We start from the raw sequence: 16,870 nt of genomic DNA on the forward strand, positions 1-16,870 counted from the left end.
AAGGGCTGATAAGGCAGCTAGTTCTCAAACAACCCCCTCCCAGCACATCAAAGTCAGTGTAAGCTACACAGTCCTAGAGAGTTGCAGTAGCTTTACCAAAAGGGATTACCAAAAGAATTGTCAGATGGTCTGAGGTTCAGGGTAACAGATAGGCAGATCGATGAAGCAGTCCAAGGTCAAGGTTTCCGGGTAGTCAAGACAAGAAGCCAAGGAGCCAGAGACAGAGTCTTTCCCCTAAAAGAGTCAGATATCCACTGGCAAAGAACCACACATGCTCCAGGTGCTTAAGAAGGCAAGGAGCTGGCCTTCAGCTGTGCCTGATTACGAAGCCTCCGAGATCTTCGAAGGCCCTCTCTTTCTGCTCGACGCTCATTGAAGGTAGGCACACTGACCAGATCCTCCTCCATGTCCACAGCCTCGGCACCAGGCAAACTTGACTGCTGAACCTCTGGAGGGACCATAGACTCTGCTCCAGCAGAACTAGGGCCAGCCTCTGGCTCCTCCATTACAGGTTCAAGCCCCTGGGGCTCTGGCTCCTCCATTATAGATTCGGATCCCAGAGGCTCTAGCTCATCCTCTGAGTCCTCCAAGCCATCTTCCAGGCTGGGCATGACAGTCACACACTCTCAGCATCAGAGGAAGACAAAGGCGTTTATCAGATGGGGTCTTTGCAGCTCAGATCCGGGGCGTCTGCGGATCGGGCGATTCGCATTCATGTGATAAGGAGAACGTATTTTCATACCTGGTTGCTTTAAATGTGAGCCCCTTCCGCGGGACTACCAAACTGAATCCACACTGGCTCCTCATTTTGATGAGTTTTGACGAGTGCGCTAAATAAGTGGATTGACGCGATTCGCATTGGGGCTCAGTTCGAACTCACTGCGAATTGGTCTGGTGTGGAATTCCAATTTGATTGTGCTTCTGAACACCATCGCAAGACCCCCGGGTTGCAAATCTCCCATGATGCCCTGCTGCAATTTGCCCCATTTGCTTCCGGTGGCCCTTTTCACTTTCAGGGCAACCGGGGCTTGGGAGCGATCATCGCTCCATTGGAGCTCTCTCTCTCCTTCCCTCTCCTTCCCTGCTGCACCTTCTGCAGAGGGGTCTGGCCAACCAGCGCTCTCTCTCTCTCTCTCTTCCTCCCTCCCTCCCTCTCTCACACATAGATATACACATACACCCACACATATACACACACACACACACTCACATACTCTAGTCTGCCCTCAAGTCATTTCCAAAGTTATGGCAACTCTAGTCAGAGAGGGTTTGATTTTGCCATCCTCTGAGGCTGAGAAAGTGTGACTTGCCCAAGGGGTTTCCTTGGGAGGATTGTTCAGAGGAGTTCACCCTTGCCATCCTCTGAGGCTGAGAGAGTGTGACTTGCCCGAGGGGTTTCCTTGGGAGGATTGTTCAGAGGGGGGTTCACCCTTGCCATCCTCTGAGGCTGAGACAGTGTGACTTGCCCAGTGGGGGTTTTTTTACACCCATGTAAGGGATCAAACCCTGCTCGCCCTCCACTGCTGCCTCTTGCAGCACTTCCTCAGATGCATCTAGGTCAGTGATGCTGAACCTTTTAGAAGCCAAGTGACCAAACTACAACCCAAAACCCACTTATTTATTGCAAAGTGCCATGTCCCTCTGGCTTTCTAGTAACAGACTCTGCCAAACTCTGTGCTGGGGTGATGGCACATGTGCCCACAGAGAGGACTCTGAGTGCCACCTTTGGCACGCGTGCCATAGGTTCGCCATCACTGATCTAAGTGCTCCAAAATATGTCTTTGAATTCTATTATTATTATTATTATTTGAAAGAAAGAAGTTGGCAGCATGAGCTTTCCTAAAGTCTGCTTCCTCAGAAGCATTTGGTCTCAGAGGTTCAACAAGATCTCTATAAGGATGTATATTAATGTTTTTGAAATAGATTATTTCCTGATGCAGATGCAAATGCAGAGATTATAGATGTGAAGGAAATGAAACATGAGGCTGGAGGTAGAGATGGAACTCCCAGAATTCCATAGCACTGAGCCTGGACTGTTAAACTGGATTATCTCCCCAGTGTGGATGCAACCTAAGAGAAGGCAACGACTACAAAGGGAAGGAGAGATGTAGATGGAATAGATGAGGAGAATGACAAGAGGATAGATGTAGATATATATAGCTTAAATAGATGAGGAGAATGACAAGAGGATGGATGTATATATATGTAGCTGAAATAGATGAGGAGAATAACAAGAGGATAGACGTAGATGTGGATGAAATGGAAGGGGGCTCTGACACGGAGGACCCTTTGAATTTGGCTGCCAGGAATGGGAAAATAGAAGGGAGGAATAAAGGGGAAGCTGTCATTCCCGTGAAAGTGGAGGGGAAATACCTGTCATTCCCGTGAAAGTGGAGCCAGGCTCCCTTCTTCACCCTGGAAGTGCAAAGGTTCAGGATGCCTTCAGGGCCCCACTGGGCATGCGCAAGGGTCCCAATTTGAATCATTGAATCCCCCATGGTATGCACCGGTGTGGAAATACAATTTGCACTCACTCCGCTTTGCCTGAATCCGCATCACGTGACTTCCTTCAATTCAATTCCCCGTCAGTTCGGAAGGGCAACAGAACAGCAACCAGGTATGAAAATACATTCTCGTTATCACGTGAATGTGAATCGCCCGATCCGCAGACACCCTGGATCTGAGCTGCAAAGACCACATCTGATAAACGCCAAAGGCAAATCCACTCTGAAAGAAACCTATCAAGAAAACCTCATGAAAAGTTTGCCTTAGGGTTGTCATAAGTCAAAAATGACTTGAAGCCACACCACCACGACAACTCTCCCATATTTTCTCACCACAACTTCTGTAATTTTTCATACTACAAAAGTATTTTGAAGAGGAAAGGACAGATGAGTTGTCCATTGGTTTCATCCTGGTAATACTGGGAGCCTCTTGTGTCAAAACACCTGAAAAATCCTTGCAATGAAACAGCACCTTTGGAGGAGCAATTTTCACCAAGAGGAAAGGGATATACAGTAATCTTCCCTCCCCAACTGGAATAATTCCAATAATCATCATCCACTCCCAACAGCTGTTATTTACATTTAGAAGATTGCATTACAAGCAAAGAATCATCTAAATTCGTGTCCATTTTTGGACTCACTAGTCACTAAAGTCACTGTCTGATGGACTGTTTCATCATCAGGGTGTTTGTTCATGAATGCCAAGCTTCTTTAAATCTGCAAGATTGCTGAGAAAAGGTGCAGATGTGGCTTTTAAATAGAGATTGAAATAGCTCTGTCACCAATTAAGGAAACTTTAATTAATCAATTGATTAAAAGCCATAAACCAGCATATAAATCAAACAATATTTGTTTTCAAGATATGTTTGTACTTTTACATGGTCCATTATACCATGTCATCATTTTCTTATTATTGTAAACCACCATCAATACTTTCTAGAAAGCTGGGCTATAAATAAGTTAATAATAATCCTCAACAGCAAAAGCATGTTTCATTGTTTTTTAAATAATGCATGTATGCTTTAAAATAGTTACTGTCTTACAGGAAGAATTTCTTCCATTGTATGAAAGGATGCAAAAAGCCTTTCCCAAGATAGCCTTTGCAATCTGGGTTACGTTTTTTGTTTGTTAAGCAGCTACATAAAATATATTGATCAGGTTTTTGGGGTGGGGTGGGGAGCAAATGTCTAATGAAGGCATCTTTGAATTAGATCAACAGATTTTGATCATTCCCAAATTACAGTTTCAGGGTCCAAAAGAGTAGTGACCATTAAATTGCAAATATAATACTTTACATTCTCTTTACATGAATATAATTATTCACATTCTCTTTACTTACTGCACTGTAACTTAGAATTTCAGCTGCGTATATGGCAATACAGTTCAGACATCCAAAGGGAAAAAGTTCTGGCAAAGTTACTGGAACAGTTTTCAGTATCTTACTTTCTGCAATACTAGAAGTTTGGAGATTGAAGGAAGACTTCTTTTGGGGAAGTAGTAGAATCATAGAGTTGGAAGAGACCGCAAGGGCCATCCATCCAGTCCAACCCCCTGTTATGCAAGAAATCTCAATCAAAGCATCCCCAACAGATGGCCATCCAGCCTCTGTTTAAAGACCTCTAAGGAAGGAGATTCCACTGCACTCTGAGGGAGTTTGTTCAACTGTCTAACAGCCCCTACTATCAGAAAGTTCCTCCTAATGTTGAGGTGGAATCTCTTTTCCTGTAGCTTGCATCCATTGTTCCAGGTCCTAGTCTCTGGAGCAGCAGAAAACAAGTTAGCTCCCTCCTCAATATGACATCCCTTCAAGTATTTAAACAGGGCTATCATATCACCTCTTATTTTCTTAACCTTCTCTTATCCAGGCTAAATATACCCAGCTCCTCATAGGGCATGGTTTCCAGACCCTTCACCATTTTAGTCACCCACCTTTGGACACGCTCCAGTTTCTCAACATCCTTTTAAAATTGTGGTGCCCAGAACTAGACACAATATTCCAGGTGAGGCCTGACCAGAGCAGAATAGAGTGGCACTATTATTTCCTATTGATGCAGCCTAAAATCACATTGGCCTTGTTAGCTGCTGCATTGCACGGCTGACTCATGTTCAATTTGTGGTCTACTTGGACTCCTAGATTCCTTTTACCTGTAGTCTCATTCAGCCAGATGACACCCATCTTATATCTGTGCATTTCATTTTTCCATCCTAAGTGCAGTACCTTACATTTCTTGTGTTGAAATTCATTTTGTTAGCTTTGGCCCAGCTTTCTAATCTATTAAGGTCATTTTAAATTTTGATCCTGACCTCTGGGGTATTAGCTACTCCTCCTAGCTTGATGTCATCTGCACATTTGATAAGTATGCCCCCAATACTGTCATCCAAATCATTGCTAAAGATGTTGAATAGCCCTGGGCCCAGGACAGAGCCCTGTGGGACCCCATTGGTTACTTCTCTCCAGGATGAAAAGGAGCCATTGTTGAGCACCCTTTGGGTTCGGCCAGTCAACCAATTACAAATCCATGTAACAGTTACCTTGTCTAGCCCACATTTCACCAGCTTGTTTGCAAGAATGTCATGGGGAACCCTGTCAAAGGCCTTACTGAAATCAAGGTATACTATATTGACAGCATTCCCTTTATCTAACAAGCTGGTAATTTTATCAAAAAAAGAGATTAGATTTGTCTGGTATGACTTGTTTCTCTGAAACCCATATTTCAGAGGACAGTGCCCTTGTTTTGCCTGCCCCCCCCTCCCCAAGTTACCAGGTTTTCAAAATACCAATAAGTGACAGTCAAAATTAATTACATGTAAGGTTGACAATTTGGTTTCTTTATGAAAATCAATACTTGATTTTGTTTTTTGGCACCCATCAAGAGCCCTGAATCTATTTTAATCATACTGCAATTCTATATATTCGCAGCAAGCTTCAGACACCAGCTCCTGTGACTTGGCCTCATCTTTTCTCACAATGCCTACAATCTCAAATACTGGATTTTTAGCATTACATACAGTCTATATAAAAGGATATGCTTTCCAACCCTCAAATAAAGGATATTCCTTTATTTCTTTTCTTTTCTTTTCTTTCCAGTTCCTGGTCCTCACATGACCAAGGAGTGGTCTCTGCCAGCATTGAAATCCCTCAGTGCCACCATTGGCAGCCATAAACTGACAGCTAAGTAACATGTGAGACAGAATGTAGGCCTGTGACTCTAACATCATCTTCTTTTTTCTCATGTATGATTTTTAACATATTTGCCTGTTGAATAAGCTTGCAAAGCTCCAAAAGCATGTATGATGCATTTTCTGCATTTGGACTGGCCAACAAAGGCATTTCTGTGTATTTTGGATTTTGTTATATTTTCCTTATAATAAGTGACACGTTGCAACCCTAATCCCCTATTATAGTTATACCCTTGTGTTGCTCTCTTGTCCCACTTGCAAATTTCCCATGGGAAAATGGTCAGTCACTGCATAGTCACAATGCTGGACTAGATGGGTTTTTGGTTTGATCCAGCAAGGCTCTTCTATTGTTCGTATCTTCTAATATTATACCCAGTATGGCTGTGTATCTGAGGAGGATTAGGTTCCACCTTAATATTGTTGGTATTGCCAAAAGCAACCTGATCTTGGTACTTCAAGATAGAGGACTCCAGGTAATAACATTCCAGAGGTACTGTGCAGCTTTTCCTCCTCTTTTTCCCCCTTAATAAATGTTTTTGGTTTGACAAAACATGGAAGAAGCTGTTGGGAAACACAGATTAACCACAAATGGAAAACACTGTCATCTTGCCACCCCCATTCCATTTTTAAATAAAACAATAGGATTGCACTATAAAAGTGTCCCATATCTATGGACTTTTAAAATATCCCTAATGACTACAGAAATGATGCATCCACTTCATCTCTTGCACTGCTGCTGTTGCTTTGCTGCTGCATATTTGCAGCCAATTATGGGAGAAAACTGAAGTCTTGTATGCTTGCTGCATGGAATTAGTTACACACTTGAGTGAAGAACAATAATATCCAAGATCCACAAAACAGTGATACCTTTATTGGACCAACCAAAATACATGCTGCAAACTTTTGAAGCTCCACCAGCTTCTTCATTAGGCAAAGGTGTTAAACATCATACAGGAGGGGGGAAATGTCCATGTTAACTACAGGGCTTGCATTTTGTTAAGCTATTGTAATTGTTCTCAGTTCAGGTACTATGAAGGAATATTCATGCAGATTCACGCAGGTAGAACCCTCCTACTTCTGACCTTGTGAGTACTCCAGGATATAAAATTTTAATTTTAGTTCTGACCACATGACATTTAAATCTCACTGATTTCTATACAAGATTATTTAGCATGAGACTTTAAACACTTTAGAGGACTGCATTTTGTCCTTGTTACTTGTTGATGAAACCATAATGTGAAACCAGTATTTTATAAATGAAGACCACAGAGAACTGTTAGGCCTTATAAGAGTAAAGATGTTGTTTATAATTAGGACTGACAGTTGTTCATATCTTTAGAGCAGCTTTTGTAAAGCCCAAAATCAGCTGAAATAAAAGTGTCTTAAAATATTCATGCACCAATGAATAATCTAGTCACAGCACGTCTAATATACAGATTGCAAAACAAGGAAATCACATAGGTATTGTAACAAGATATTCTGCCTTTTTATAGCAAGGCTGTGCAGATAATAGATTCTTAAATAAACAATGAATGGGGATAAATTACCAGGCTCAGCAGTACATTTTGGGAAGTAAGGAGCAGTGGAACATTAAATCATCTTTCAGCTGAAGATACAGAACCTAGAGACACATAGCTTAATAACAGTTCTGAATAGATACTGCCCCTGGCCTTTTTCATATTTGAGTTTGAGGGATTTTCACTCTGACAAATTAAGATCCTTGAAAGTGAATTAAAATCTGACTTCCTGTTCATCTTTGCCTCTTTTCTGAATATGAACAGTAACTCAGATAATATTATTCACTTGTCACTGCCATTTTCTTTAGACATACATCTGAAAGGTGTTGAATATGGAACAAATAAAAAAATGAAAATGCTTATTTATTGTTACCATTACTATCAGCAGCAATAACAACAGCTCCACTACCACCACCTCCAGCAATAATAATCCTACCTCAACCTAACTCTACCACTTTCTAGGTTTTATAGGACCAATCATAAATGAATATTTGTTGTTGTTGTGTGCCTTCAAGTTGTTTATGACAACCCTAAACCAAGGTTTTTCAAAGCAAGATTTGTTCAGAGTGGATTTTGTCAGTGCCTCCCTTTGGGGCTGAGAGTGTATGTCTTGCCTAAGGTTACCAATGGGAGTTGGAATTCAAACCATAGTTTAGTGCTTAAACCACTACACCATGCTGGCTACAAATACAATAGTTATTTAAGTGTGTGTGTGTGTGTGTGTGTGTCTATAACTGGAAATACATCTATAGTTGTGTGCTTTCAAGTCATTTCCAACTTATGGTGACCCTAAAGTGAACCTTCACAGGGATTTCTGGGGCTGAGAGCATGTGACTTGCCCATGGTCATCCAGTGGGTTTCCATGGCTAAGCAGGGATTCAAGCCCTGACTTCCAGAGTCCTAGTCCAATGCTCAAACCACTTAAATTTTGATTGTGTTTGCAGTTATATACACACACAGATATACACAAACACACACTTATATACATAGAAAATACAACAAATTATATATTAAATTGAACACATACTCCATATCCCCAAGTTCCATGCATCTAATGAAGTCCCAGTTCCATGCATCTAATGAAGTGCCAGCTGATTGAAGTGCCATGTATCTGCTTCTCAATAGTTCAGCAAGCAACTCTGGAGACAAACCCTTAACACCCTAAATAAAAGATATAATATAGACACATGCAAATCCCACTATAAACAATTAACCCTTTTGCCCCTCCTAAATACATAACTGAAAATCTTACTACCTTATTCCATGTGAAAAGGGCCTAATCCTGCCTCTCCTTCTCTCCAACTCTCCCACCCTTTCAGAACTCAATAAGAATAACTCCTCTCTTGGGGATTCCTCACCTACTGGACCAAACCAATAATTCACAGGGGTTATACTTCCACACTGGGGCTCTCATAGTGCAGCTGAGATAGTGCTTTCTATGCTCAGCTAGAAATGAAATTAAGGTTCCAATGATAACCATCATTACTGAGCATGAGAGCTACAAATAGGACTGTGTTGCAGAAGAGGAGCCCCACAAGCACTTAATGTTATTAATTAATATTATTGAAAAAAAAATTGTTAACATTTTCCTTTTTTGCTCTTGTTTTGATTTAAAATCTGTTTTTATATTGCATTTTTTTAAAGGCCCGACTGTATCTTGATGTTCTCCCAGCAAACTCAGAACTCTAGTCTCATAAACCTCATTGGTGAGAGAGAGTAAGATGTATAGTTAGTTTCAGGGATGGCCTTGTACCCAAATCCAGCACTTCAGTCACGGCATCACCATTGAGAGCAAAAACCAAAGGGAGCTACAGTACAGGCAAATGTCAAGTAATCTTGTTTATCATCTTATTTATTTTATTTATATTTTGCCTTTCTCCTAATACAGGACCCAAGGCAGTAATATTTTCTTAAAGAAAATTATTGTATTATTTTCCCCAACACGCATCTTTATATCATCCTACTGAAGTCTTTTTGTAATGAAAAATTTTGTACTTGAATATTGTGACATTCTAGGACTAATAATATGTTTTGTCCTTGTGGTATAACTGCTTCCTATAATCAGCTAGACATAGACTTAAAATGATGGTCCCGCTCATCACTTAATATCACTTTATATTATCTGCCAAAGCGTATCCCAAAGGTCAAGACATTTTATACTCAAAATGTCATCATTTTTCAGCAAACCCAAGGGACAAGCTTAGGGCCTGGTGCATATCTGCACAATAATAATAATAATAATAATAATAATAATAATAATAATAAAGTTTTATTTATATACCGCCCTTCCAACGATCAGGGCAGTGAACAGCAAACTATGATACAATAAAATACAAATACATATATCAATAACAATATTAAAATCAACAATAAAAACACATCATCAGCATTAAAACCCCAACAACCAGCTGCCATCGCTGTCAAAGGGTAGGGGGAGACTAGCTGGGATCTAGTTCAGGGAACGCTAACCTGAACAGGAAGGTTTTTAGCTCCCTCCTGAACTGGGCCAGGGAGGTGGCTGAGTGGAGCTCTAAGGGCAGCGTATTCCAGAGGGTCGGGGCGATGATGGTATATGACCTCCTTGTTGTGGAGGCCAGTCTAGCCCCTGGGACCCTCAAAAGTTGCTGCCCAGATGTTCTGAGGGTGCGGGGCAGAATGTATGGGGAGAGGCGGTCCTCCAGGTATCCTGGGCCCAAGCCATGTAGGGATATGAGCATCGAGGTTGTGAGATCAATGTAATTATGTTTTGACTTTTAAGTGCATAACTGGATTTGGAAGAAGCTTCTGGGAAGAAGCACCCCAATAATTCTGAGATTCCGGGACAGAAAGCATGTCTAGGAAAATGTTATGGGAAGCCTATTATAATTTGCCAAGAAGAAGAAATAGTAGTAGTAGTAATAGCAAATTGAGGAAAAAGCCAGTACCATTAACACAGGTTTTTTAATCTTCAGTTCTCTGAAATACACAGGGAGAAAGTGACAGAGTGATATCTAGCAAAACTAGCTGAAGTCAAATAGTTATTCAGATAACAGTAATGGAAGAAATATCATATGGGTTGGTAGGAACTGATCAGGAAGCCAGACTGAATATTTTGGACCTCCTAAAACAGCATTGTTTGGGAACTATGCTTCTATAGTTTTCATTGACTGAGAAACAGGCAAATGCTGTAACTCTTATAAAAGCTGTCAAATTGCAACAGATAGGTACAGAGAACTGCACTGAAGATACAAACACTGCTGGTCACATATAACCTATGTATAAAATGAGTGAGAGAACTTTGAATATACAATACACTGATTGAAAGGCCACCTGCATAAAAAGTCAGAAATATCTTCTGCACAGATAGAAGTAGAAATACTCTTTGAAACAAAGCTTATAGCTATGCTGAACTAACACAATGTATCAGAAATACTGAAAAGCTACTAAATACTGAAATGTATTTTGATGCTTTGCATGAAATGTACAAATTTCCTCAGCAGATGAAATATAAAATGCATGATACTCATGTGCTACAAATATTGTGAAAGCTGATATTCCCTGCCACTGAAAGAAATACCATGTGTCTTGTAAGTATGGGAAATGTTCCTATAATTATAAGATACAGTACATGGCTAGACTATGAACTTTATCACACACCTTTTTTTCCCCATTACGGGAACTGGAAGGGGACGCTCGTGTGCACGTGCGACCAGCCAAAAACGGATTTTATCGCACGCCAAAGCATCTTTCAAAAGGCCCCGTTCCGCCCCCGGTGCCAAGCCGTCCCCTTTCAGTGCTGACGGGCACCATTTTCCTCGGTTGGAAAACTTCCGACCAGAACATTTAGCACTCCTCAACACTGAACAGGGATGGCTTGGCACTGGGGGACAGAACGGGGCCTTTTGGAGGATGCTTTGGCGTGTGTTAAAATCTGGTTTTGACTGGTCGCACGCGCACAAGAGCGTCCCCTTCCAGTTCCGTAATGGGCAAAAAAAGGTGTGCGATAAAATTCTATAAGGTCTCTGAATGATAAGGTGCTGAGACTGAAAAGGTTTGTTTAATGTGATGAAGTGCTACACACAGTGTGTAACTACATAACCCAATGATCTATTCAAAAAATATATAATAAATAAATAATATGATAAATAACAAATAATATCTATTTATTATTTATTATAAATATATAATAGAACTATAAAGCTGCATACCTATTCTTAATTTCCTGAAATAAAAAAAACACACCTTAAAATATTCTTAAGGTGAATGGTGATGTTGATCTGCCTATGATACAATACTGTCGTATACAGTTCCAGAGAACAGAACCCAGAGCAATGGATTCAAACTACAGGAAAAGAGATTCCACCTCAACATTAGGAAGAACATCCTGACTGTAAGAACTGTTCAACAGTGAAACACTCTTCTTTGGATTATGGTGGTCTGCTGTTTTTGGAGGCTGGATGGCCATCTGTCAGGGGTGCTTTGATTGTGAGTTCCTGCAATGCAGGGAGTTGGACTGGACAGCCCTTGTGGTCTCTTCCAACTCTGTGATTCTTTGATTCTGTGACAGTCTTGGAAGCCTGGGTGGCTAAAATGGTGAACTCTAAGGAACTTCAACTAGATACAAATTGACAGACATACTGCAAAAAACAAAACAAAAAACAAACAAACCCCATTCCCTCTACAACCATGCATTCTTCAGAAAGATTGTTACCTGCTATTATCCTAGGGCCCTTTCACACTGCACAGTTAAAACACTGTGATTCCACTTTAAATGCCATGATGTCATCTTATGGAATTCTGGGACTAGTAGTTTAGAGGACCACTGCATGGTATGCAGTAAACTCCTGCGGCTGTGGACAAGTCTACATAGGGACCACCAAAGGCAGTGTGCAAACAAGAATCAAGGAACAGGAGAGACACTGCAGACTGGTCCAGTCAGAAAAATCAGCAGTAGCAGAACATGTTACAAACCATCCTTGGCATAAAATATTGTTTGAAAACACTGAAGTTCTGGACCATGCCAACCACTACCATGTCAGGATGCACTGGGAAGATACTGAAAGCCACAAACACCTGGACAATTTCAACAGGAAAGAGGAAACCCTTAAAGTAAACAAGGTTTGGCTACCAGTCCTGAAAAATAGCAAGATAAAGACTCAACAAATGCAAATGATAAATCTCCCAGCAGACAATGAGCACTAATCAAGCAGACACTAATCCTCTTTTGCAGACCCTCCCACCCTGAGGCCTGCCATTAGCAAACCACTCCTGCCTTTCCAGGTCACATAATATAAATACCCAACTCCTTTCCAGGCAAGCATTCTCTGAAGATGCCAGCCACAGATGCTGGTGAAATGTCAGGAAGAAACTCTTCTAGAACATGGCCACATAGCCCGAAAAAACCCACAAAAAACTATGGATGCTGGCCATCAAAGCCTTTGACTTCAAATTCTAAATGCCTCTCCCTGAAAATCTCAGGAATCCATAGGCTGGAGCCATGCCAGTTAAAGCGGAATCAAAATGCAATACCTGTGTAATCTGAAAGGACATATTGGTTATATTTATTCTGGTTTATGGCATTTGATATCCAAGAACTATCTGGAGAACCACCTCTTTACTGGTCATTAACTGAAATAGTGCAAACTATATTTGATCCTCCTAATTGACTGGGCAGCATTTCATCTCTTGGCTCACCACTATTGCCAGAATATTTTCTCTTGAAACACAGGAGTGAGAGAGGGTGCAAATCCATTACACCATTTTATTTCCTGTCATAAATTGCCACCATGCTTCCTTTCATAGTTTAAAATGTTTCCTTCACCTTCTATTACCTGACAAAGCAGACAGACCAAGAGCTCCACTAATCTTGTGTCAAAAGCAAATATGCTCCTTTTCAAAGCACCTGTATTGTGTATTTTTCATGTGTGTCATGTGAGATAATATATTATTCCTGCATGTTGCAGAGAACAATCTTATCCTTCTCTACTCTGAAGTAAGTCTCACTAAGAAGAATGAGGCTGATTCCCTGGCAAATGAGTATGGGACTGTACTCCTACAGTTTTGAACTGTCTTCTCAGTAAATATGATTCATTTTTTAAAAGAGCAAAGTTGAACATGGGATTTACCAGAGTAATGAAAACCATCTGACTGCCTGAGGCAGTTTCAAGCTCAGATAAAACAATCTCCTTTAGTATAAGAGAGTACCCTGAAGTATTTGTCTCTAACCTCTAAGAAAGAAGTGGTGTTTATACTCCATCAGTTGTTTGCTCTTTTAGGAAATCTAAAATTAATTCTTTCATGTTTGAGAATGAATCTTTCAAGTCCTCCCGGTGGCATTTCTAGACATTGCCTTCTTCATGAGAGGATTTAATTTTTCTTTACATTAAAGGACAACATCTTCAGGTCTTCCTGTCTCAACAAACCTATAAAAGGACTAGATTGGCTGTTGACAGGTGACTGAACTGAATCCTCCATCTTTCCCTGGCAAAATGGTATCAGGATGCACAAAAGTACTGGGAAGTGTCGAGAAGACAAGAATTGATGTTTTTGGCACATATTTGAGAGTGCTAACCAGGGCATCATTTGTTGTTGTTGTTGTTGTGTACCTTCAAATCATTTCTGACTTTTGGAGACACTACGGTAAACCTATCATGGGGTTTTCTTGGCAAGATTTATTCAGAAGAGGTTTTCCATTGCCTTCCTCTGAGGCTGAGAGCATGTGACTTGTCCAAGCTCACCCAGTGGGTTCTATGGAATTGAACCCTGGTCTCCAGAGTCCATCATTCAAACCATTACACCATGCTGGTGGGGCTATTAATGGCTGCAACCTGCCAGGTAAATTTGTGTTTTGAACATGTTCAAAAGCACCTGGGCAATAGTACATGAAGAATAGATATGCTTTTTACACATCTTTGATTCACCCCACTCCCATAATTAAAGTGATGGAAAATGTTTTGAGATTTAGAGAATTTAAAGTGGGATGATTAAAGTTTCATTGGCTGAAATACACACACCATTTATAGGGTCAGTTCTACCATTTGACAGAAAGAGGTGGTTTCCTTAGCCGTCAGATGCTGGATGATGATCTCTTAGAGAACAGAACACTATGTCCTAGACATGGGCAACTCAAAAGTGGTGGTCTATGAACCAGTCATGATCTGTGAGCTATTGGCTGCAGGTCTGCTGCAAGTTAAAAACACCTTCTTCCCTTTCTGAACCCCACTTGTACCTTTAGGATTTCTCTCTCTATGGACTTTATCACATGGGGAAAATTGAGAAGGAATCGGAGATTTAAACAGCATTTATCCCAGGCAAAACGTGAATTCACAATTAACATTTTCACACACATCACTCTTAAAGAGGCCACAAAGAGACAATAAAGAGGCAATAAACACCAACAAATCACTTTCGGGATTTCCCTGTGAATGATTTGTTGCTGCCTATTGCCTCTTTATTACTTTTTTAAGAGCTATGTCATCTGAATATCTTAATTGCGAATTCACATTTTGTCTGGGATAATCACTGTTTAAAACTCTGATTTTGCCCAGTTTGCCCCCTGTGATAAAATCCTATGTATGGCTGGAGTCTGTGTTGCACAATTTTGTGCATAATTTTGCTTGCATGGGAAACTAATGCTATGCTTCTATAGTTGCTGCAGTCTTTTGTGTCTCGTTTTTTGTGAATTGGGATGTATATTGACTGTTTCCAATCTGCTGGCCACTGTTTTGTTTTCCACATTTGTTGACATACGTTGGTTAGCACTAGAGTTGATTCTGTCAATGTGGACTGTAACAGTTTGATTTGAATATCATCTGTTCCTGCCCCTCCCCCCCAAGTTCTGTTATTGCAGTTTTCACCTCACTTTTTAGAATTTGGGATTCATCTTGGTATGGTTCTTCATTCCATGTATTTTTCATTTTCTCAGTAAATTATGTGGAGATGTTGTTCAGATTATATTTGGTATAATGACTGTTTTTTGTTTTTTCTTTAGCTCTACTCTTATTCTTGATATAAGTAGTTTGTGGTCTGAACCACAGTCAGTGCCTGGTCTAGTCTTTGCCACCATAATGGAACCTCTCCATCTTTTGCTTCCTATTGTATAATCCATAAGGTTTTTGTGTTGTCCATATGGTGATGTCCATTTGTATAGTCTTCTCTTTAGTTGTATGAAAAAGGTGTTTCCAATGAATAAGTTGTTGACCTCAGAAAAATCTATCTGATGTTCACCTGCTTCCTTTCTAATGGCCAATCCAAAGTGAAAGAAACTTTGGTTAGATTCAAAGAGACAAGGAGAGAAGATTGGGATGAATGTTGGAAACTGCAAAGCTCTTCCTGTCCTAAAATTGACTATTTCATTTTAGAGATTGTTTGCAGGCGCAGTGGAATTGGCTGTTAATTTGGCATATTTAAGATGTCTGCCTTCATCTACGCTCAATCTGTATATCTGCGGATGAAATGGAATATTACCACAGTTCAGGAAGGGGTTAAAAACCCACTTATTTGAACAAGCTTACCCTGACCAGTAATTCTCCCCCCCCCATTGTCTTGCCCCATTGTTCTGCCGACATGTTTTTGTCATCTTATTGTTTTATTGTACTGTTTTTAATATATTTTATTGTTACCTCTTGTTGTTCACCGCCCTGATTTTTAGAAGGGCGGTATATAAATAAAATTTTATTATTACTATTATTATTATTACAAAAATGCTATAAGCCTCCAGTAACTTTCTTCCAAAGGAGACTAAGGCCAGAAAGGGGCTACTCTGCTGGAACTTGTCATGGTTTAGCAGAGAGGGAAAAGCAACACACAGTACATTTTCCTCATATTTTGCAGGGGTTGAAAATCTAACTTGCACCTTTTGATGTTTTTACCTTTTTGTGACATGGGACATTATTGTAGGACAGTCAGGACAATATGTAGGGGAAGATGCAGCACAGGGGTGTTTCTGCTATGGCACCAGAGTTATGGAATACCCTCTCTTGGAGGACAATCTTGCTGTCATTCTGGTATCAAGTGAAAACATGTTTGTTCACTAAAGCTTTTGGGACATAATTAATTTTACACAAACCCTTGCATGTACTTGATTTTCAATCACTTTAAACAATTTTAAACAATTTTAATCTGTCTTTTTAATTGTTTAATGTCTCTTAGCCATTAAAAATAATTTTTATTATTTACATTGGTTTAAGAGCCACCCTGAGAACTTTAGCATGATATAAATATTTAAATTAATAAATAAATTTTCTTGAAGTGGTGAAAATTATAGTAGTATTTAGCTGCTGTTTTTTTTCCTTGGAAGGTTACAGATGAAGCAGAATAAATGTGGCAAAAGTCAGCCAAACTTTGTTCATCCAGCCTTTACTGAACCATTGTAATTAGCTGTCAAACTTGTGACCTGGCACTAGGAAAATCCTTGCCTGAAAATACCTTATTCTATCATCTTTATGCCAGATATTAATATAATTTTGTCATGCAATTTGTACATTATTAGAATGATCTAAACTGGATCCCAAAATGCCAATATTTCTGTGAACATCAGTGACCCACAGTGAATCACAGAATCATAGAGTTGGAAGAGACCACAAGGCCATCCAGTTCAACCCCCTGCCATGCAGGAAATCTCAATCAAAGCATCCCCATTGGCAGATGGCCATCCAGCCTCTGCTTAAAGAGCTCCAAGGAAGGAGACTC

Source organism: Sceloporus undulatus, chromosome 1, assembly GCF_019175285.1.
Source record: "Sceloporus undulatus isolate JIND9_A2432 ecotype Alabama chromosome 1, SceUnd_v1.1, whole genome shotgun sequence".
NCBI lineage: Eukaryota > Metazoa > Chordata > Lepidosauria > Squamata > Phrynosomatidae > Sceloporus > Sceloporus undulatus.